This window comes from Cavia porcellus, unplaced genomic scaffold, assembly GCF_034190915.1.
Source record: "Cavia porcellus strain 051 isolate PalLab524CR breed Dunkin Hartley unplaced genomic scaffold, mCavPor4.1 scaffold_19, whole genome shotgun sequence".
Classification (NCBI taxonomy): Eukaryota; Metazoa; Chordata; class Mammalia; order Rodentia; family Caviidae; genus Cavia; species Cavia porcellus.
The window spans coordinates 25648601-25670819 of NW_026947502.1; the positions used below are offsets into that span (position 1 = coordinate 25648601).

Below are 22219 nucleotides of genomic sequence, written 5' to 3' on the forward strand. Positions count from 1 at the left end.
TCTCTTGGGAGGATGACCATATGCAGTATAGCAAATATGGGATATTTCCTTCTGTCTTCTGTTTGAAGGCAAAGGTTGTTTTCACTGCTTTGTTATATTTTTTTTGCTCTATTCAATACTCTCAATTGGTTTTATAATATTCTGTTTTTGGTTTGATTTTGCTATACCTAATTGACTGGACAACTATTGTGAAGTTAAAGAGATATACCGTAGTACCTGTTACATCCAAGTATCCTTCTGTGAAGTTCTGTACCAATGTCACCACATTGTCTCGATTGGCTTTGTTCTGTTTTGTTCTGTTATATTTTTATTACTTTCAAGATAAAATTTTAAAAAAGGTAAAAAATATATTGATAGTTTGTATACTGTTTCCTGGTCAGTAGAACTAGAAATTTAAATTTTTTGTAGATTTTTTTTCAAAGAACAAGCTTTTGGTTTCATTTTATTTTTCTGTTATCTGTTTTCTGTTGTATTGATTTTTGTTGGGCTTTTAAAAATATTTCTTTTCCTATGCCTCTTTTGAGTTTAATTTGTTCTTTTGTTTTTCAGTTTCCTAATGTGAGATTTGAGATCATTAATTTGAAAATTCCTTTCTCTTTTAATATATTAATAATATAAACTTCTTTATTAAGTACTGATTTAGTGATAGCCCACAAATTTTGATAGGCTGTATTTTCACTTTCATTTAATTTGAAGTACATATAACTTCTCTTTTGATTGTTTTTTTGACCCCTCAATTATATAGAAGTGTGTTATTTGGTTTCAAATATTTGTGGATTTTACAGAGATCTTTCTGTTATTAATTTATAATTTGATTTCACTGTGGTCAGAGAATATGCTTTGTAGGACTAGAATCCTTTTATGTTTTTGAGACTTGCTTTATAGTCCAAAATGTGGTCTATCTTGGTAAATATTTCTTGTGAACTTGAATGTGTATTCCGCTGTTGTAGGGTGGAGTACTATATAAACGCCAATTAGGTCAAGTTGGCTAATGATGTCAAATATTCTGTACCTTTACTGATTTTCTCTACTTATTCTTTTTTTTTTTGTTTTGTTTTGTTTTTGGTGCTGCTGAGGATTGAACCCACACCTTGGGACTGCAAGGAAAGAGTTCTACCAATGAGCTGAATCCCCACCTCATTTCTCAACTTATTCTATGAACTCTCAAGAAAAGAATATTGAAAACTTTGAATAAAATAATGAATTTGTCTTTTCTTATCATAGTTTCATACTATTGATTTTACATCATGTGTTTTTAAGCTCTATTATCAGCTGCATAAACACTTAGAGTTGTTATACCTTGATGAATTGATCCCTTTGTCATGATTTTAAAAAACTCTGTTTATCTTTGATACTATTTTCTGACATCTACTTTCTTTTGATTAGGGATGATACGATGTCACTCCTTTTGTTTTTCATCTTTCTATATAAATTGCAATTTTAGTAGGCAAGATATAGTTAAATCTTTGTGTATTTGGTTTTTTAAATATCTAAACTGAAAAATCTCTGCTCTTTCATCAAGTGTATTTAGAATATTTATATTTAATGTGATTATATGGTTAGATTTAAGATTAACATTTTAATATTTTTTCTATTATTTCTGTGTCTTCTTTGTTCTCTTTTCTCTCTTTTTCTGCCTTTTTGGGGGAATTAACTGAATATTTTTTATTTTTTTCATCTCCTTTGCTGATTATTAACAGTAACTCCTTTGTGATTTTAGTGGTTATTTTAGGATTTATGGCATACATCTTTAACCTGTCATGGTCAAGCAGTCCTATGCCCCTTCACATACAATATACTTAATATCACAATATACAAAATATTCAATTATGGTTTATACTTCCACATAGTAAAAGAATCTTACAATAGTATGCTTCTATTTCCCTTTTAACCTTTATGCTGTTATTTTTATGTTTTCCTTATACAGTACATACAATACAAATCACATTCTACATTATGTTCATTTAAAGATTAATTTATAATTTAAATTTTTTTATTTTAAAGAGATTAAGATAAAAGAGGACATAACAAAGCAGATCAGGACAGAACAATTTAAGCAACACAGTATTTCACCACAAGACAACACGATATATCAGTAGCTACCAGAATGTCTGTTTCCTTAAATTAGCTGAGTATATCTTCATACGCAAGAGTATCAAACATAACAAAATAGTATAAAATCCTTAAAGAGAATGAAAGTATTACAAGGCATTCAGAACCAAATAACAGAAAATGAAAAATAGTTACTATATTATCTCATTGTCCATAAAAGATTCATTTATACTATCACACATAATAAAATCCAATAAGATACAACATGATAGAACCAATGGAAACAGAAGAACAAAAGCAAAGTAGGACTTCAAAATGAGATGATATTAAATCAGGACTGGCTATTATAATGTCATGTTTTCTTCAAAATAGCTGTTCATACCATCACAGATAATAAAATCAAACAACCCAGAATAACACCATTTCAGCTAATGAATGGGAACATTATAAGGCTCCAAAGCAATGTAAGGGGGAATCATGATTGCCATAAACTCTTATATACTCTTACCATTTCTTATACCAGGGAGACTATATGGTATTTATACATGTGAGTTTGATTTATTTCGCTTTGAGTATGGTCTCCAACTGCATCCATTTATTTATAAATATCTCAATGTGATCATTCTTTATATGAGTAGTACTCCATTATATAAAAATACCACAACTTTTTTATCCATTCCTCAGTTGATGGACACTTAGGTTGTTTCCAAGATCTGGCTATTACAAATTGTGTTGCTATAAACATGGGTGCACAAATATCACTGTGGTATGACGTTTTCAGTTCTTCTGGGAATGTGTCTAGAAGCAGAATAGCTGGATGAAATGGGACTTCCAATTCCAGCTTTTTGAGCAATCTCCAGACTGACCTCCACAATACTAGTACCAGTCTACATTCCCACCAACAGTGCAGGAGAGTTCCTTTTCCCCAACAGCCTCTCCAGCATTTGTTGTTGGTAGTTTCCTTGATCCTGGATGTTCTTTCAGGAGTGAGATGGAATCTCAGTGTGGTTTTAATTTGCATTTCTCTAATGACTAGTGATGATGAAATTCTTTTATGTATTTATTTGTCATTTGTATTTCTTCATGTGAGACTGTGTATTCATCTCAGATGCCCATTTTTGGATTGGGTCTTTGAATTTCGGGGGTTTGATTTTTTTTAATTATTTATATGTTTTAGACAGAAGTCCTTTGTCTGAGGGACAGTTCACTAAGAATTTTTTCCCAGTTTGTAGGTTTTCATTTCACTGTGCTGGAGATTTCTTTTTACATACAGAAACTTTTATATAAGACGTGATCCCAGTTACTGATTCTGGGAAGTATTTCCCATGCAGTTTGATTCCTATTCATGAATTCTCTACCTACTCTTATGTCTTCAAGATTTTTACCCAATTTGTCTTCCAACAGATTTAGTGTTTCATTTTAATATTCAGATCTTTGATCCATTTAGATTTTAGTTTAGTACATGGTGATAGGCACGGGTCTAGCTTTAGTTTTCAGCATACAGAGAGCCAGTTTTCCCAGCACCATTTATTAAAGAGACTGTCATTCTTCCAGTGAACATGTTTGGCCCCTTTATCAAAGATAAGATGGCTGAGTGTGTTTCTGGCTGTGGTTGTATCTTCTAATCTATTCCATTGATCTTCAGATCTGTTTTTGTTCCAATATCATGTTGATTTTATTACAGTTGCTTTGTAGTACAACTTCAAGTCAGGGATTGTGATGCCTCCTGCCTTGCCTTTGCTGCTTAGAATTGTCTTTGCTATTTTAGGTGTCTTCTGATTCCAGTTGAATTTTAGGAGTGTTTTCTCTAGATCTGTGAGGTATGTTGATGGTATTTTCATTGGGATTGCATTGAATCTGTATATATGTTTTGGAAGAATGGCCATTTTCACAATATTTATTCTTCCTATCCATGAACAAGGGATGTCTTTCCATTTTCTGAGATCCTCTTTGATTTCTTTTTCAGGGTATTATAATTTTCCCTATATAAAGATCTTTTACTTCTTTTGTGAGACTAATTCCTAAGTATTTCATTTTTTGGGATGCTAGTGTGAAAGGTGTGGCTTCTCTTATTCTCTCTCAGTGATTTTGTTGTTAGTGTTTAGGAATGCTATTGATTTTTGAGTATTGACTGTGTATCCAGCTACATTGCTGAATTTATTTATTATATCTTGGAGTCTTTCAATGGAGTTTTGGGGGTCTTCTATGTAGAATATCATGTCATCTGCAAATAATGATAATTTAACTTCCTTTTTTTCTATCTTTACCCTTTTATTTCTCTCTCTTGTCTAAGTGCTCTGGCTAGTATTTCCAGTACTATGTTGAATAGGACCAGTGATAAGAGACATCGTTGTCTTGTGCCTGATTTTAAGGTAAAGGCCTTCAGTTTTTGGCCATTTATTATGATGCAGGCTGTTGGTTTGTCATAGATGGCCTTTATCATATTGAGGTAAAGACCATCTATTCCAATTTTCTGTAAGGTTCTTATCATGAATGAATGTTGGACCTTATCAAAAGCTTTTTCTACATTTATAGAAATGATCATGTGATTCTTACTTTTGACTTTACTGATATGGTGGATTACATTTATTGATTTACATATGTTGAACCATCCTTGCATGCCTAGGATGAATCCCACTTGGTCATGGTGTATAATCTTCTTGATGATTTGCTGCATCCTGTTTGCCAGTATTTTATTGAAGATTTTTGCATATGTGTTCATTAGGGAGATTGGCCTGTAGTTCGTTTTTTTTTTAGTTGGGTCTTTCTCAGGTTTTAGTACTAGAGTAATATTTGCTTCCAGGAATGACTTAGGAAGAATTGCTTCCCTTTCAATTTCATTGAAGAGTTTGAGGAGAGTCGGCATTAGGTCTTCTTTGTATTTCTTGTAGAATTCTGCAGTGAATCTGTCTGGGCCTGGGCTCTTCTTTGTAGGTAAGGACTTAATTACATTTTCAATTTCATTAATAGAAATTGGATCATTCAGAAGTTTTACATCTTCCTGACCCAGCTTTGGTAGTTCATATGTTTCTAGCAATCTGTCCATTTCTTCTGTGTTATCGAACCTATGAGAGTAGATTTTTGAAATAGGCGTTGATGATCTTCTGTATTTCCACAGAGTCTGTAGTGATTTTGCCTTTTTTATTCCTTATTGCATGAACTTGAGCTTTTTCTTTCCTTTTTTAAAAATAAGGTTGGCTAGGGGCTTATCAATTTTATTTATTCTTTCAAAGAATTTGACTCTTTGACTCATTGATTCTTTGGATTATTTTCTTAGTCTCTATTGCATTAATTTCTGCTCTGATTTTTATAATTTCCTCCCTTCTTTTGGCTTTGGGCTTAACTTGCCCTTCTTTTTCTAGATGTTTGAGGTGTAGCATCAGGTTGTTTATTTGTGTTCGTTCTGTTTTCTTGATGTGGGAACTCAGTGCAATATATTTTCCTCTGGGGACTGCTTTCACTTCATCCCACAGATTCTGGTAAGTTGTATCTGTATTTTTGTTTGCTTGTAGGTATTGTTTAATTTCTTCTTTAATTTCCCCTGTGACCCACTGATTGCTCAAGAGTGTAGTATTCAATTTTCATGTGTTTGTGGGTTTTTGCAGTTTCTTTTATCATTAATTTCTAGTTTTATGGTGCTATGTTCTGATAACATGCATGGGATAATTTCATCTCTTTTGCATTTATTTAAATGTTTTGTAGGCTAGTATATGGTCTGTTTTAGAGAATGTCCCATATACTGCTGAGCAGAATGTATATTCTGATGTTGCTGGATGGAACACTCTGTATACATTTATCAAGTCCATTTATTCACAGGTGTGACTCAGTTCTGTTATTTCTTTGCTGATTTTCTGTCTGGTTGACCTGTCCCTTGGTGCCAATGGTGTGTTAAGTTCTCTTGTTATAATTATGTTATTGCTTATTTGATTTTTCATTTCTATTAATACTTGCTTTGTATAACTGGGTGCTCTGGAATTTGGTGCATATATATTTAAGATTGCTAACTCTTCCTCTTGAAGTTTTCCCCTAACCAATATGTAGTGACCTTCTTTATCTCTTAGGTTCATTCTTGGTTTGAAGTTCACATTGTCTGCAAACAGAATAGCTACCCCTGCTTTTTTTGGTTCATATTGCATGAAGTATTGTATTCCATCCTTTGACTTTCAGTCTGTGAGTTTCCTTCTGGGTTAGATGGGTTTCTTATGAACAGTATATGGTTGGATGTTGTTTCTTGATCCATTCTGGCAGTCTGTTTCTTTTAATTGGCACATTGAGACCATTCACATTAATGGTTATAACTGTTATATATTGGTTTATTGTTGACATGTTATCTCTCTGCTGTTGCATCTCTATCTTTCCATTCTGTTTAATTGTCTGCTTTGCTTAGTGGTTTTTTTCCCTATGTGTATCTAAACTGTCCTTTAGTATTCTCTGCAGGGTTGGCTTGGTGATCATGAAGTTTTTCAGCTATTCTTTGTCATGGAAGTATCTTATTTCTCCATCCTTTTTGAAGGACAGTTTTGCAAGGTACATCAGCCTAGGTTGGAAATCACTTTCCTTTAGGTTCTTTACTCCATGCTCTTCTTGACTTCATTGTTTGTGCTGAGAAGTCTGCTGTAATTCTGATAGGTTTTCTTTTATAGGTGATCTATCTTTTCTTTCTGACAGCCTTTAATAGTCTATTCTTATGTTGGATTTCTGGGATGTTGATTATTATATGTCTGGGTGTAGTTTTATTTTGGTTATGGCTATTTGGAGTTCTATATGGTTCACTAATCCTAATGTCAGTGTCCATTCTCATGTTTGGGAAGTTTTCAGCTATTACTTCTGTAAATAGCCTCTTGATATCATTTGTGTTGTCCCCTTCTTTTTCATTTATCCCTATCAATCTTATGTTGTTTTTCTTTGAATCATCTTGCAGCTGTTGAATTGTTATTTCCTGATTCCTTGTTATTTGTAAAAGATCTTTCCTTTCCTGTTCACTAGCTGAAAGCTTGTCTTCGAGGTCTGAAATTCTATCTTCACTTTCGTTGAGGTGGTTTTGACAACTTTCAATGGAATTTTTGATTTCCTGTATCTCTTTGAATCTGCTTTGTGTATTCTGTTTGTTTCTTATATTGTTCATCCAGGGATTCTATCTTTTTGTTTTGTTCCTCTACTTTTTAAATAGTGTCTTCTTTAGATGTGTTCAGCATCTTTTTCATTACTTTTATCATTTCTTCTTTTATCTGGGAGATTATTTCTAGTTTGAATTCCTTTAAAGCTTCCCAGAGTTGCTTCTTTATTTCAGTTGCTATTATTTCAGGTATTTTGGGTGTATGGCATGTATTTTCTTCTATGTACATGGCTCCTCAGCTTTCTTGGGATGGGCTGGATGTTTGAGATTACATTTTGGCCTTTCATTTTGTCATTTTCCTATATTTCCGTGTTTCAAGTGATGTTCCAAGGCTTCCCCTGGCCATGTTGGAAATTGTTTCCTATGCCCTGGGCTCTTGGGACTGAATGGAGGTTGCTGAGCATGGCCTAGTCAGGCCCACAGGACCTCCTGTGCCACCTCCAGTGTTCTAGGAAGCTAGGTGGGCACCTAACCACTCTGGATGAAGGTTGAAAGCTGTCCCCGGGCTAGGACCAATACACTGGAACTCACTTCATGTGCCCTCAACTCCCCTGATTGAAGAAGGTGGCTGGGTGCAATCAGGTTGGGCTGCAAACCCTCCCAAGCCTAGTATAGTGTGGCTAGAATCTGGGCGGGTCCATGACCACTGAGAATGATGATCTTAAACTCTCCCAGGGCTTGGGATGGTGTGCAGGAGCTCACGACCTTCAGGAGCCCAGTCCCCTGGATTGAAAGAAGGTCACTGGGCATGTCACAGGCAGGCTGGAAACCTTCAGAGCGCAGTCTAGTGTGGCTGCAAGCTGGGTGGGTCCTTGACCACTGGGAGCGATGATCTTAAACTCTCCCAGGGCTTGGAATGGTGTCAAAAGATTAATTATAATTTAAAGAAATCTTTTATACTTATCCATTTAGTCGCTTCTTTAGAGTACTTCATTCCATTGTGTAGATTTAGACTTACACCTACTATCTTCTGCTTGAGGCGAAATTCTTAAACATTATTTGTACTGTAGTTCTACTAGTGATGAATATCTTCTGAAAAAATCTTTATTTTGCCTTTGTTTTTGAAAAATGTTTCCTAAGTATGCAATTATAAGTTAATAGGGTTTTTTACCCTTGAGTATGTTAAAATATTGCTCTTGTATAGTTTTCCAAAAGAATTTTGATGTCCTTTTTCTACCTCTGCATAAAGCATGTCCTTGCTTCTCTGGATTTATTTGTAAAGAGAATAAAATCAATCCAAATAAAAGAGAATAAAACCAATCAAAACAAAACAGTGAAAGTGGTACGAGTCTTCAAAACAAGATAATAGGAAGTCAACAATGGATACCATAATGCTTCTTGTTGCCTTCAAAATAACTGCCATATCATTAGATGTAATAAAATCAAACAAAATGTAACAGAATAACCAATCAAAAAATGAAAGTGATACAGGATTTCAAAACAAAATAATAGGAAATCAAAAATGACTACCATAATATGTTATCTTTGAAATACCTGCTAATAGCATCAGATATAATAAAATCAAACAAAACAAAGCAGAATAAAACCACAACAAAGCAAAACAATGAAAATGACACAAGACTTTAAAGCAAGATAGTGGGAGATTAACACTACCACTTTCAAAAGATAATCCCGATAGTTGCTGTATAGCAGATTGTTATCCTCTAAATACATGCTCAGACTACTGGCTTTTGGCCTGCAAATTCAATCAAACAATCAAGCATTGAATTATTATTTTACCTCAGTGCTATCACTGTAGGCTGTGTTTCTCTGAATCAGCTAGTTGCTTAAGGTGGGAGGGGTGTCATAGCACTTCTTGTCTTCCAACTTGCACACTCGCTGGCTCATAGGAAGGAGTTAGCTTGTTTGTGGTTCTCTTTCCAGCCCACATGGCTGCCCTCTTTGGATGTTTTTTTTTTTTTTCCATTTTTTAATTTTATTTTGAAGGTAGTAAAATACAACAGAACAAGACAGAACAAAGCCAATTGAGACAATGGAACGTCACAGATGGTTACCAGGATAACAGTAATAGGTACCATAGTATATCTCATTATCTTCACAATAGTTGTCCTTTCAATCAGGTATAGCAAATCAAACCAAATACAGAACATTATAGAACTTATCAAAACAGAATATTGAATAGAGCAATACAATTAGTCAGAACAAAGCAAAACACTGATAACAATATTTGCTTTCAAAGAGATGATAGAAGGAAATCCCTCATATTTGCTATATTGCATATGGTCAACTTCCCAAGAGATGCTCAGACCTCTGGCTCCCATTTGCTAATGGGAGGTGGGGGAAGGATGAGATGTTTGATTCTCAGCCCATGCATCAGCAGGCTCATGGCTGCTTACCAAAGAGTCGTGCAGGTTGCCTTCTTTCCCAGTGCCCTAAATGTGGGGGATCTCGGGAGATGCTTGCTGGCTGGTTCTTTCCCTAGGGCACCTCTGGGATGCTTTTAAGACATTTTCTTTATCAGTGGTTCTTGACAATTTAATTATGATATATGTTGGTGTTTATTGAGCTAGAGTTTCTTGGGTGTTGGATTTGTAGTTTTCATCACATTTGGAAAGCTTGTGGCCATTATGTTGTCAAATGCTTCTTCTGTCCCCATGGCTCCTTCAAGGACTCCAATTATATGTGTATCATACTATTTGAAGTTGTTCCACAGCCCATAGATGCCCTTTTAATTTTTAATTTTTTTCTTTCCATGTCTGATTTTGGCTATATTCTTGGGATTTTCTTTTCATGTCTGATTTGGGTATATTCTATTGCTGTCTTCAAATTCAGTATATCAGATACCTTTAATCTCATATAGTGTATTTTTCATACCAGATGTTATAGATTTCATCTTTTTAAGTTTGATTTGTACTTTATATCTGGATTATGTCTTGATTATCATTTCTTAACTTTTTGAAAAATTGGAATGTAGTTATTAGAATTAATTTAATGTTATTTTCTGCTAATTCTGATACCAGTGTTATTTCTGGGTAAGTTCTGAATGAATTTTTGCCTCATTATGTATTATATATTAAGTTTCTTGCTCCTCTGAGTGCCTGATAATTTGAAGAGAACAAAATCTCCTTTAAATGATTACATATATATATATATGTATATATGCTTATATATTTAAGGCAGCAGATAATATTGTACATTTTGTCAAAACATGTTTTGAATATATACCTTGTGGAACTGCTTAATCTAGGAAATTAACAAATGTATTACTCACATAGTACATGGTATTCATTCTCTTTACATTTTTTAAAAATGCGACATATTGGGCTGGGGATTTAGCTCAGTGTCATAAATGCCTGCCTGGCAAGTGCAAGGTTTTGAGTTCAACCCCTGGCACCACCAAAAAAAAAAAAAAAAAAAAAAAAAAAAAAAAAAAAAAAAAGGAAAAAAGCAATATATTGTAACTAACTATAATCATCTTGCTGTACAACAGATCCCTTGAAATTGATCCTTCTCATCTAACTGTAACTGTATATCCTCTTCCAAGACATTGTTCCATAACTGCCTCAGGTTTTGATAACCACTACTACACTACTTCCATGGATCAACTTATTTTTGAACCAAGATCCTGTTAAGTTGCAAAGTCATCTGGGCTGGACTTGATCTTTTGACCTTCCTACCTCAACCATCTGTAGTGCCAGGATTACAGGTGTGAGCCACCACATCCAGCAAGATCACCTTGTAGTATGCCAGGTATATGTGCTATCATGTGGTATTTAACTTTTTCTGTGAGTGGCTATTTTACTTAATGTTCTCCAGGTTCATCCATGTTGTTACAAATGACAAGATATCTTTCTTATTTTTAAATAGTGGAATAGTATTCAATTTGAATATATACAATTTTTATTCAATCATCCATTGATGATTGGTTCCATCTCTTGGCTGTTATGAATATTTTACAATAAACAGGCATGCAGATATCTTTTTGACATACTGATTTTACTTCCCTTGAGCATATACCCACTAGGAAGATTGCAGGATCATATGGCCATTCTATATTTAATTTCTTGAGTAACGGTCATGCTGTTTTCCATTGTAACTGAAATAATTAATGCTTGGTAGCCTCTTATTGTTATCTTTGAAACTACTAGGCATTAGAAAACTTACTTTGTTGGCTGCTATATTTTTTTTTACTGTGGTTATATTTGAATTAGATTCAACATCTTGAAGTTGTAAGATTCTAATCTTTTATTGATACCAGCTAACTTCAACAATATTGAGATTCTGCTCCTTTAGACCTCTGCCCCAACAGTTTGTTGATTTATAATATTATGTTTTTGCACACTGTATGCCCAAAGACATAATTTTAATAATTAAGAAAACTAACAATTATTTTAAATGCATTTGTTTCTTAAATTACCATCTGTACAGAAACTATTGTTGCAAAACTACTAGTGTTAAAGCTAGTAGTTATTGTTAAATACAGATGGCTCTGTATTAAATGTTTCCATTTAGTATTTTTTCACTTTGTGATATTATAAAAGTAATATGTATTCAGTAGAAACTATTTCAAATTTTGAATTTTGATTCAAAATCCTATATAACAATGTTATTATAAGATAGGCTTTGTGTTGGATAATCTTGTCCAATTGTACTTTAATGTAAATTTTCTGAACATGTTTAAGATTGGCTGGGCTCAGCTATGATTTTTTTAGCTTAGGTATATTAAAAGCATTTTTGTCTTATGATATCTTCAGCTTACAATGAGTTTATTAGAATATAATTCCATTGTAAATTAAGGAAGATCTACATGTATCTTTTAAATCATCTATAGAACAGAAAGCATAGATAAAACTACTGTAACAATGATAGTTGTTTTTATAGTTGTGCCCACATTTCCTTTGGGGAGATCTTTATTTCTTTATGTGACTTGTACTGTGTAATACCTTTTCATTTCTACCTGCAAGGCTCCTTTGAACATTTCTCACAGGGCAAGTCTAGTAGTCACAAGCTTCCTCAAGTTTTGTTATCTAAAAATGTCTTAATTTTGTTCATAATTTTGAAGGACAGTTTTGTTGGCTAGAGAATTCTTAGTTAACTGCTTTTTTATTTTCTTTGAGTTCTTTGAAGATATCAACATTGTCTTTTGACCTTAAAGTTTTAGATGAGAAATATACTGATACTCTTTCTTTTTTTAAAATTTTTTTATTATTTTGAAGGTAGTAAAACACAACAGAACAAGACAGAACAAAGCCAATTGAGATAGTGTAGTGACATTGGTACAGAACTTCGCAGTAGGTTACCGGGATAACAGCACTTGGTATCACAGTACATCTCATCATCACATTAGTTGTTCTCTCAATCATGTATAACAAAATAAAATGAAGTACAGAACACTATAAAAATTATCAAAACAGGATATTCAATAGAACAGTACCATTAATCAGACTAAAGCAAAACAGTAGTAAAGATATTTGCCTTCAAAAAGATGGTAGAAGGAAATCCTCCTTATTTGCTATATTGCATATGGTCAACCTCCCAAGAGACGCTCAGATCTCTGGTTCCCATTTGCTGAAGCGGGGAGGGGAAGTGGGATGTTTGACTCTAAGCCCATGCACTGGTAGGCTTACTATTGCTTAGCAGGGAGGCAGGCTGATTGCTTGGTTTCTCAGCGTCCTGAGTTCCAACATGGTGCAGCTCTCAGGAGATGCTGGTGGTTCTCCCCCTGGGGCTGCCGCAGCCTGCCACACCACAGCCGCTTACCAGGGAGGTGAACTGCTTACTGATACCCTTTCTAAGAAATGATTGTATGTGATGAGTCACTTTTCTGTTGCTGCTTTCAAGATTCTTTGTCTTTCAAAAGTTTATATTGCTGGAGATTTAGCTCAGTGGCTTAAGCACTTGCCTGGCAAGTGCAAGGTCGTGAGTTTGATTCCCAGTACAAACAAAAACAAAAACAAAGTTTATGTTAAGTGAAAAGTGTTGATTATATGTAGCTTTGTGTGGATTCTTTAAATTTACTTTTCTTGAATTTCTTTGAAATTTTTGGATATTTATATTCATGTCATCAAATTTTTAAAAATTTCAGCTGTTATTTATTCAAATGTTCTAGCTCTTTCCCTTTCTCTCTTCTGCTCCCAGGACTCCCTCAATGCACAGGTTGGCCTACTTGATAGTGTCCCACTACCAAGAGCCTACCTTAGGCTCTGTTTGCTTTTTCAATTTTTTTTTGTTTCCCAGACTCCATGATATCCATTGTCCTATCTTAATTTTGCTAATTCTTTCTCCTGCCTGCTCAAATCTTCTTTTAAATCACTCTAATGAATTTTTCTTTATAGATTCAGCTGTTCTCTTCTTTTTTAAAAGGATATTTCTTTGTTGATATTTCCACTATATTCACACATTGTCTTCTTTGTTCTTTGAACACTCTTAAAATAGTTACTTAAAGTCTTTTTCTAGTAGATTTGCTAAACTTTAGGTCTTTCTCAGGGATGATCATTTTTGATTTATTTTTTTCCTTTAGGCCATATTTTCCTGTTGTTTTATAAGTTTTCTTGGTTGAAAATGAGACATTTGAATCTAATAATTTGATAACTCTGGAAATCATATTGTCCCCCCTCCATGGGGTTCCTTGTTTTTGGTATTGTTTAGTTTTCTTTTTATTGTTATAGGTTCTTCTTGTGCCAAAGACTAGCCTGACATGTAAATTTAAATCTTCTCAGGTTTTTTCTGAGCTTATGCTTTTGCATGGATGTGTATGGTCACTTACTGATTTTACCATTTTTAAATGTTTTAGTCTTTATTATATGGCTCCCAACAGAGGGCAAATGAAGGGAGAAAATCTAAATTGTTGTTTTCAATCCCTTGAAAGTCACTTCAGATAGAGGGGAGGTACTTGGAGCTACAGAGATTTGGGCTACAATGTGGCCATCTGCTTCTTTTTCTCAAGTTTGGTCATCAGAAGTGGCAATCAGAGATTAGAAAATGAATGCCCAAAATATAGAGAACAGGGTTTTAAACTTTCATTTCTGTGTTTTTGCCCACCATAACTTGTTAAAGTCTTGTACACACAGGCTGCTCTGGGAATCTAAGCATAGGGCCTGCCATGGGCTGAACTTGGCCAAAGTTTTCCACGCAAACCTTCTTCTAGAATTTCCAGGCTTTTAAGAGACTCTAGAATTCCAACATAATTAAATCAGGAGGATTCTGATTCCTAGTGCTTTTTAATTGTATCATTTTGGGGGGACTTCATTCAATTAAGTATTAATTTTACATAATGTAATTCCAGAATTTCAATTTTATCATTTTTATAGCTTGCAACTCTCTGAAAAAATGCCCATTTATCTTATTTATTTCTAAAATTTAAATATGTTTATAACTCTTGTTATAAAGTGCTTGTTGCCCAGTATCTTCAGGGAGTCTATCTATATTGGTTGTATTGCCTTTTTAATATAATCATTTTTAATCCCTTGCTTCTTCAAATGACTCATAATTTTTTTATTGTATCCCAACTCTTATGTATAGTGACAAAGAAGACTAAAATAAAGTTTTATTTCCCTAGATGAAAATCTTTTGTTGTAACTGATAGTTCGTATAAATACCTGATCATTCACATTTCCTCTTAATAAATTTGGAATGGGGCTGGGTGACAGCTTTAATAGATTGAGTTCATTTATATTTGGCCTGACCCCAACCTCCCAGGATGCTGTGTCTTCTTATCTGGCTGGAAAATGATTGGCTGCAGCTTCAGATATTTTGGATCCACTTTTGCTTTCAACTGTTTCAGAGGACTAGAACTTATCATCATTAGGGCGCATGACTCAGTTTACCCACTCTTTTGTCACTGCTGATTTCTCAGCAAAATTTGGAACAGGGGAGCAAATGGCGTGGAAAAATACAGGGGAGAATGAGCAGTCAGAGTGTCTGCAGCTCTTCCAGACTTCCACCCTCATGACTTGGCTTGTCCTCTAAAATCTCCATGTCTGTGACAGGTCTGGCTGTGCTTAACTGGTACTTGCTCCCTGAAGTTCTTTATTTAGTTTGATTCTTGCTACTTTTCTCATGTAGTTTACTTTTGTGTGTGCTTTATAATTTTTGATGGTGAGCTCACAGTAGCTCTAGGAATTATTTGAGGCTTTGGTTCAAATGTTCATTCCTTCAGAGTCATCCATTAGCTGTCTAGAGTGACACTGTGAGAACACTGCGAATAAAATTTTTTGCTTTGTCTTTCAGGTTTCATGAGTTTCTATTAGTCCCAATGTCTACTTGAGGACAGGATGTGGTTATAGATTCTCACAGGTGAGTTTTTCCCCTTTGCTAATATATCCAAAACCCCAGGTAACAAAGACAAGGATCCTCGTCTCCCTGTGGGTGTCGCTTACCAGAGGCCACAGATTTATGCAGAGAACCCCTCTCTGACTTCCCTCTTATGGAAGCATTGAGTTTTTCCTTCTGTCCCCAGATGTTTATTTATGATGTGCTTCTGATGCAAACACCTGTCTCCAGATATGGAGCCAGTTAAAAATCCAAACTCCAGGTTCTAGAAATGCATATTTGGACACAGGAATAATGCAGAGCCCAAGGTTCTTTTGGTCACTCTCTTCTGAGGTTGGCTATGTTTTCTCACTACTTTGTCTATGCATCTAAAAATAAATCTTGAAGTCTTTATTGAGCATTTTTAGGTGTCTATACCAAGACAGTTTCTCTGTACATTCAATCCACCTTAACACTTCTAACCAGAATCTAGCATTTCTTTAAATCTATGTTTTTGAGCCAGGTTTTTTAAAAACTGGGAACCACCTGGTCATGCTTAAGTGACTTTTCATCTCTGCTTTAATCTATTACGTATCGATCTTGAAATTCAGCTCCAGAGAAGAGCTTTATTGCCTTGTTTTTTGTTTTGCTTTGCTTTTTAGGTTTTTAAAATGCCACAGTGAAACCCTGAATGCTGCCCATACTTCTCAGGCCATCCTGGTATAACCTTCTGTGAATGGTAGGGCTGTATCATGGAGCCTGGAGCCAACGGAGAGGAGAGGGACCAGGTTTTCAAAATTCAACTGATATTAAGCCTGGTAAGCATAGAAATAAGCTCAAACTTTTCTTTTCTGGCATAGCCTCTCCAGCCTCTAAAGAGAAGATCAAGGACTACTCCTCACCTCCCCATTCCATCCATAGCCTTTTGGTTGGCTTTTTTGTGAGTGATTTTTTTTTTTTCATCCAGATATTCCAAGGGGACAAAATACTGGAGAAATCTGATGTTGTGTCCCCAGTTACAAGTGTCCATTAGGATCTTCTGGAAGCAGCCTGAAATGAATCTTTATGCCTCTCTGGGGAAGCGGTGGTGCTCTTGGACCTGGCAGGAAGCTCATGTAGTGTGCCTAGCAAAGCAGCCACCAAGGACCCTAAAGGGAGCAATTTCTCACAGCGACACTGCCCTTTATGCGTAGCAAGGCATACTCACGCCTGTGAATTTTCAATGATTCTTTCAACAACTCGGTTTAGTAGGAGAGAGCATTGGGAAGGTCCAGTGGGCTAGTTTACGAGTGGCCTCACATGTTATTCCAAAGACTGAACTTTGTTTCTCATCCCACTGTCTTTCCTCAGCCTGACTCGTTTATCCATCATACGGAGTAGACAAATCTCCCCAGTCCCGTCAGGACGACCTGCAGATCCCTTACAGTCTGATTTTATTCTAACCCTCCAGCTTCACCTTTCCCTTATTCCTTTTCCTCACTCAAACCATACTAAACATCGGGTCTTCAACTCTCAAATACATGTTCAGAGTGTTCTTTTTATCTGGAACACTCTCCTGACTATACACCCCTACAATTAACTCTGTGTCTGTGTCTGTGTCTGTGTCTCTACCTCTCTCTCTCTCTCATCAGTCAAGTCACAGCTTGCTTCCGAGTCAGTGTGCCTCCTCAGGGTCTGAGGACCCCTAAGCTCGGTTCCATCCCACGCCTGATCACTGCTTTGGAACTGCTCCATGTCCATCTGCTTCCCCCCTAGACTGATCACCCTACAGGCAAAGACTCTGCCCATCTTGCTCATTGATGGGTCTTTAAAGCATAGGCTTCTTTTGCTGTGTTTTCTGTCAGTTGCTTAAAGGGTTAGTTCATGAGCACCTATTTTCCCTCGTAGCTCAGCTTTGGTCTTGGGTGAAGATTTAGATATCATAGATGCTAAAATATGGTATTAGCAGTACTAACATTTCTCAAGTGTTTTACATACATATAACCATCATAACAAACTCATACATCATGAAACTATGAGGTGATACTATTTTCATCTCTGCTTTACAAATGAGAAAATGGACGCATGGAAAGGTACAACAATTTGTTCAAGATCATAAAACTCAAAAGTGATGGCTTTGGGATTCAACACAAACAGTGTAGTGCCAGAGATTTCCACCTCTGATGACTATGCAAAGCAACATCGACCCTCAGAGGCTTCTAGGCTGGTTCTTGAGATTAGATAGGGATCCCAGCACATGGTCCCCAGGGCAGGAATGTTCAGGGAAGGGAAAAGTGTGATGCTCTGCAATGTCAGAAACCCTGGGAAGGTAACAGGTTTTGGAAAGCAGTGCAGAGCTCTCTGTAGATCCTGGTTACCCAAGACACCTAGAGAGGGACTCAGAGCTCTTTCATCCAAGTAACCTGTGACCTCAGGGTAGGAGATGATGCTGAAATCAGGCTGGAGCAGCAGGCTAGAGTCTCCCAAAAGCCTGAGGTGGAAAACAGCACAGCTAAATGTCAGGGTTTAGGGCCCCAGCCAGGCCTGGCTGCTGTGTCGCGAGTTCTATCGTCCTGCCCTGGAAGGAAGAGCAGGGAGAAAATCCACAGGAGCCTTTGGGAGAGCTTCCGCAAAGGGCCCCCCAGCTAGAGAGGAGAAGCGGGGCTCTGTGGCGGCCAGGTCAGGGTGGAGCAGCCTGGGTCTGTGTGGGGCAGCCGGCAGCTGGGCCACCCGGACACCTCTGACAGGCAATTTCCAATTTCCTATGGAATTAAAGTGTAAAAGCAGAGAGTCCGTCACTGTCTGCTGCCTCCCTGGGAGGGGAGAGAGTTACTGTTGCAGGCTTGAAAAAGCTGAACCGGCTTTTCCCAAACAAAACTGCATCCAAGCAAGCCGCTGTGGGGAGGACAGTTTTGGAGGCTGGAGCTAGAAGTCGGAGTGCCTGGATCTTCAGTCGCTACCTGCTCGGGTGACCTTGGGCAAGTCCCTTCTCCTCCTAGGGCCTCACGTTCTTCCTCTATGGAAAGAGGTATTGGGTGAGGGGAGGCCAGGGGCCCTTCCAGCTCTGAGATGCTACATTCTGTAATAAAGTTGGGTGTGGTAAAAGATGAGGTCTAGGGGGAGAGAGGGAAGGGGCTGGAACCGTCCTGGGTTGGAACCGTTAAAGGAACCTCTGTTCAGCCCCAGCCCCAAGGCTCCCAAATCCAGCAGCAGAACTGGGATCCACCCAACCAAAATCAGAGAGGGGAAGCCAAGAGCATGAGTAAGGAGAGGCTGGGCCATAAACATGTCATCTGCACAAACATCCAGCCCCCTCTGGGGTCCCATTGGCTCTGCCGGGGGAGGATATTGCTGTTGGGGCCCCTCAGCCACCACCTCAGGCTTATTTGCTTGGCCCAGGGTTCCAGGGTGGAGGCTCAACGATGGCTTAGAAAGAAAACCTGGCTGTGGACGTGGCTTGAGGAGCTGTCTAGAGGGGCTGGGGGAGGCTGGGGCCTCAGCAAGGCCAGGCAGCTGAGGGTGGCTGGCCACAGAAGGGAGGCCTTCCGCCCTGATGTAACACAGGGTTTTCTGGGAACGGAGCTCCTGCTTCTCTGGCCCTGACCCCTTTCCAAATTCCAGAAAACTGGAAGCCTTATGGATACTACATAAGCACTTCAAACACAGTTCTTTGTTTTCTCCAAATTGTCTTCTTCTGTCAGGTCCTGGCTCTGTCATGCGGTCCCCAAGTTAGTGTTCTAGAAGGGATGGCTGACCCTCTTTTTCTCATTACTCCCCACGTTCCCGAATGCACAACCTGACCCTTTGTGGATTGGCCTATTCCTCTGTCTCAATCTCTTTCCCTTTTAGACCTCAGTCAGACTGATCATCTATTTTTCATATGGTCCACTTTTAAATTTTTATTTTTAATAATGAAAACAAAAGCTGTGACAATAACTTGCATTCAAGAACATATGATGTCCCATCTAATTCCTTGTCTTCTGTTATCCTTGGCTTCTGAGGGACTATCAGCTTGCATCCTGTGTTTACTGCTGTTGCTTCCTTTGATGAAATAATGAGATGGTCTTATCTATCTGCACTCCTAAAGTCTAAATGTACGTTCTGCGAAAGGGTATCACTGTCCGTGTGACTTTTTGGAACTGACATTTCCTCCACTTACTCTAGTATCAAACAGTACATTGTTTGCAGACACGGCTGCTGTTATCTCTCTTCCTGCTTCTCTATCCCTTTTGCAATATAATTTTGAAATTTCTTCCATCAAGAGGTGGAGTTTGTTTTCCGATGTTTTAAATCTGGGCTTGGTTGATGTATTGTTCTAATATAATGTGCAGAAGTAAAATTGCACTCGTTCTGAGTTAGGCTTTGCTAAGATTTGTGGCTGTCTCTCAAAAGTTCATGTGTTGGAAACTTAAGCTACAAATTTAAACATTAATGTAATGATATTTGTGGATGGGGACATTAGGGAGAGATGAGGTCATGATGGTGGGGCTTCTGTGATGCCACCAGGGGCTGCATAGGAAAAGACCCCTGAGGTAGCAAATCTGCCATCTCACCAAGTGATGTCCCCCACTAGGCGACCACGCAGCAAGACGGCCCTCCCAAGATAGTGGCATCGTGCTCTTGAACTTCTTAGCTTTCGGAACTATGAGTCAATAAATTGTTTTATAAATTATTCAGCCTGTGGTATTCATTTATGGCAACAGACAATACACTAAAATAGGCCTTAAAAGGGCTGTGCTCAGCCTCTTTAACCAGCAAGCTCCCAAACCTTGGGTTACCTTGGTGATGAGAAATACGTGGCTCCGTTTCACCACTGTCTCAAGGAACACCGGTCAGTCCTCAGAAACACAGCCCCTTGGCTGACTCCAGTGACCTGAGACTCAGGAGAAAGCCCAGCTGAAGCCAAAAAAGCCATGTAACTATGTCCAGTCTAATATGTCTACCAGTGAATTGTGAATTAAATATGTAATTGAAACTTAAACTGCTAAATGTGTAGTGGTTTGTTACACAGCAACTGATACACTCAGATTCAACCTTATTGTTGCAGGCCGCTGTATTTGTTTTCACTGGTGCATAATCCTCCCCTGTATGTATGTGTATGGGTTAGTTACCCAGTTCCTGTTGATGGATAATTGTGTTTCTGCTATTATGGAAATGCTTTCATAAGTTTTTGGTGCATATCTTCTATTGAAAGTGTGCAAGAAATTGCCCCTTTTTCCTAAACTCACAGCCTGATAGGAAGCCTTGAACCTATTTCTATTGTCCCTGAAGGAGCAATTAAAAATGGAAAAGAGAACAGGGTATTCCCTTGCTTAAAATCAATCTCCTCCATCCTCAAGGTCAGTTCCACTGCCTTTATCTGATAGTTAAGATCCCCTGTGACCAGGTCAGTGTTGACATCTTTAGTCTTATCTCACTTTCCTGACAACAAGCTCTGCCTTTAACTAGACATGAATTCTTAGACAAATTACTTGCTCTTTTTGTTTTCTCCATCTAGTAGCATAGTCTTATTAAGAGATTAATCAATTAATATATCAAAGCTTTAGAATATTCCTTGGTGTCCTACAAATATCTGCTATTATTGTTGTTCTTATTGTAGTAAATGAATGTAGCCCAAATGTAAAGCTGCTATTTCCCAGAGTATATCAGGCATCAGGGCCTTTGCACATGTCAGTACCTCTACTCAGGAAGCCTGCTCTTGCCTTGTTTACCTTGTAGACTTCCCTGTGTAGAATTTGCTTTCGTGTCACTCAGTTCTATTCTTTCCCTGTTTCTCCCTCATCTCTCAGTGGAATTGACCTTACTCTCTTCTGGGCCCCACTGGTTTCCGTACATGTGACTATTACTATCATAGCTGAGGTCTGTTTACTGAATCATTTTGAGTATGGGGGCTGAGGTGCACTCCATCTCTGTACCCAGGGCCTGACCGTGCCTGCTCCACAGTAAATTCACAGAGATACATACATGGTGAGTGAATGAATGAATGAGTTACCAGCTTTGCTTTCCTGGTGCCATCATTAAGTCATCACTCATCCAACCACAGTGTGCAGAGGTGGCTCTAAGGCAGACATTAACACAGCCAGGAGGGGACCGTTGCCTGCAGACCACGCTTAGTCTCATGGGGGAGAGAGAGCCCCCTGTGTGGAGGGGCGCAGCTGAGCATGGTTCTGGCTGTCCTGTGTGCATCCCTTCCCCAGCATTAGTAAAGAGAAACTGCTTGCCCCCAACGATTCTACTTCCCAAGGAGGGAAGTGAGGCTTTGACCCAAGACCAAGACCAAGCAGTTCAAGCATCTGGAATATTGAGATTCTGCTGCCCGCAGGATGGGAATTTAGAAAGCTACAGAGAGGCGTGCTGGGGATAGAAACCCCAGCAGCAAGCTCCACACGCAGGCCGTCTTGTTCATCCACATAGCCCAGGCCCGGAGTTTGGCACAGAAGGAGTGGTCAGCCTAAATATTTGCTGAACACATGATTAACGAGGAGAGGGAATCTAAAGAAATGAGAAATGCATTTCAACTGCATTCTGCCACATACCATTTGGCGGCCACAGCCAGGATATGTCCCCTCTTTGGCTGCCAATATTTTCCGGCATCCTATCCAACTCTCATATCCTGTGAAGATACAGAAATGTAGGCTGCAGGCTATGCCCTCAGAATGCTCCTTGACTGACTCTGTGTGTGTGTGTGTGTGTGTGTGTGTGTGTGTGTGTGTGTGTACATGTAGCCATATTTCAGAGCTGGGTTTGAAAGTGTTAATAACAACAACAACATAGTAAATACCATTTTGGAAACTCTTGTTCTGTGCTGGGGCAGATGCAAAGTTCCAGGTATTTCACACGTGGTTGCTTGTTTACCATAAC

At 37.8% G+C, this 22219-nt stretch overlaps 1 long non-coding RNA gene across 1 annotated transcript in view; it reads left to right on the top strand.

Moving 5' to 3' along the window:
- LOC134471610 (uncharacterized) overlaps positions 1-22219 on the top strand; it is a 133779-nt gene that overhangs the window by 37603 nt on the left and 73957 nt on the right. The window contains exons 2-3 of the long non-coding RNA XR_010041097.1: positions 15359-15424; positions 16042-16197. This is a non-coding gene — a long non-coding RNA (uncharacterized LOC134471610). The remainder of the gene's footprint in view (positions 1-15358; positions 15425-16041; positions 16198-22219) is intronic.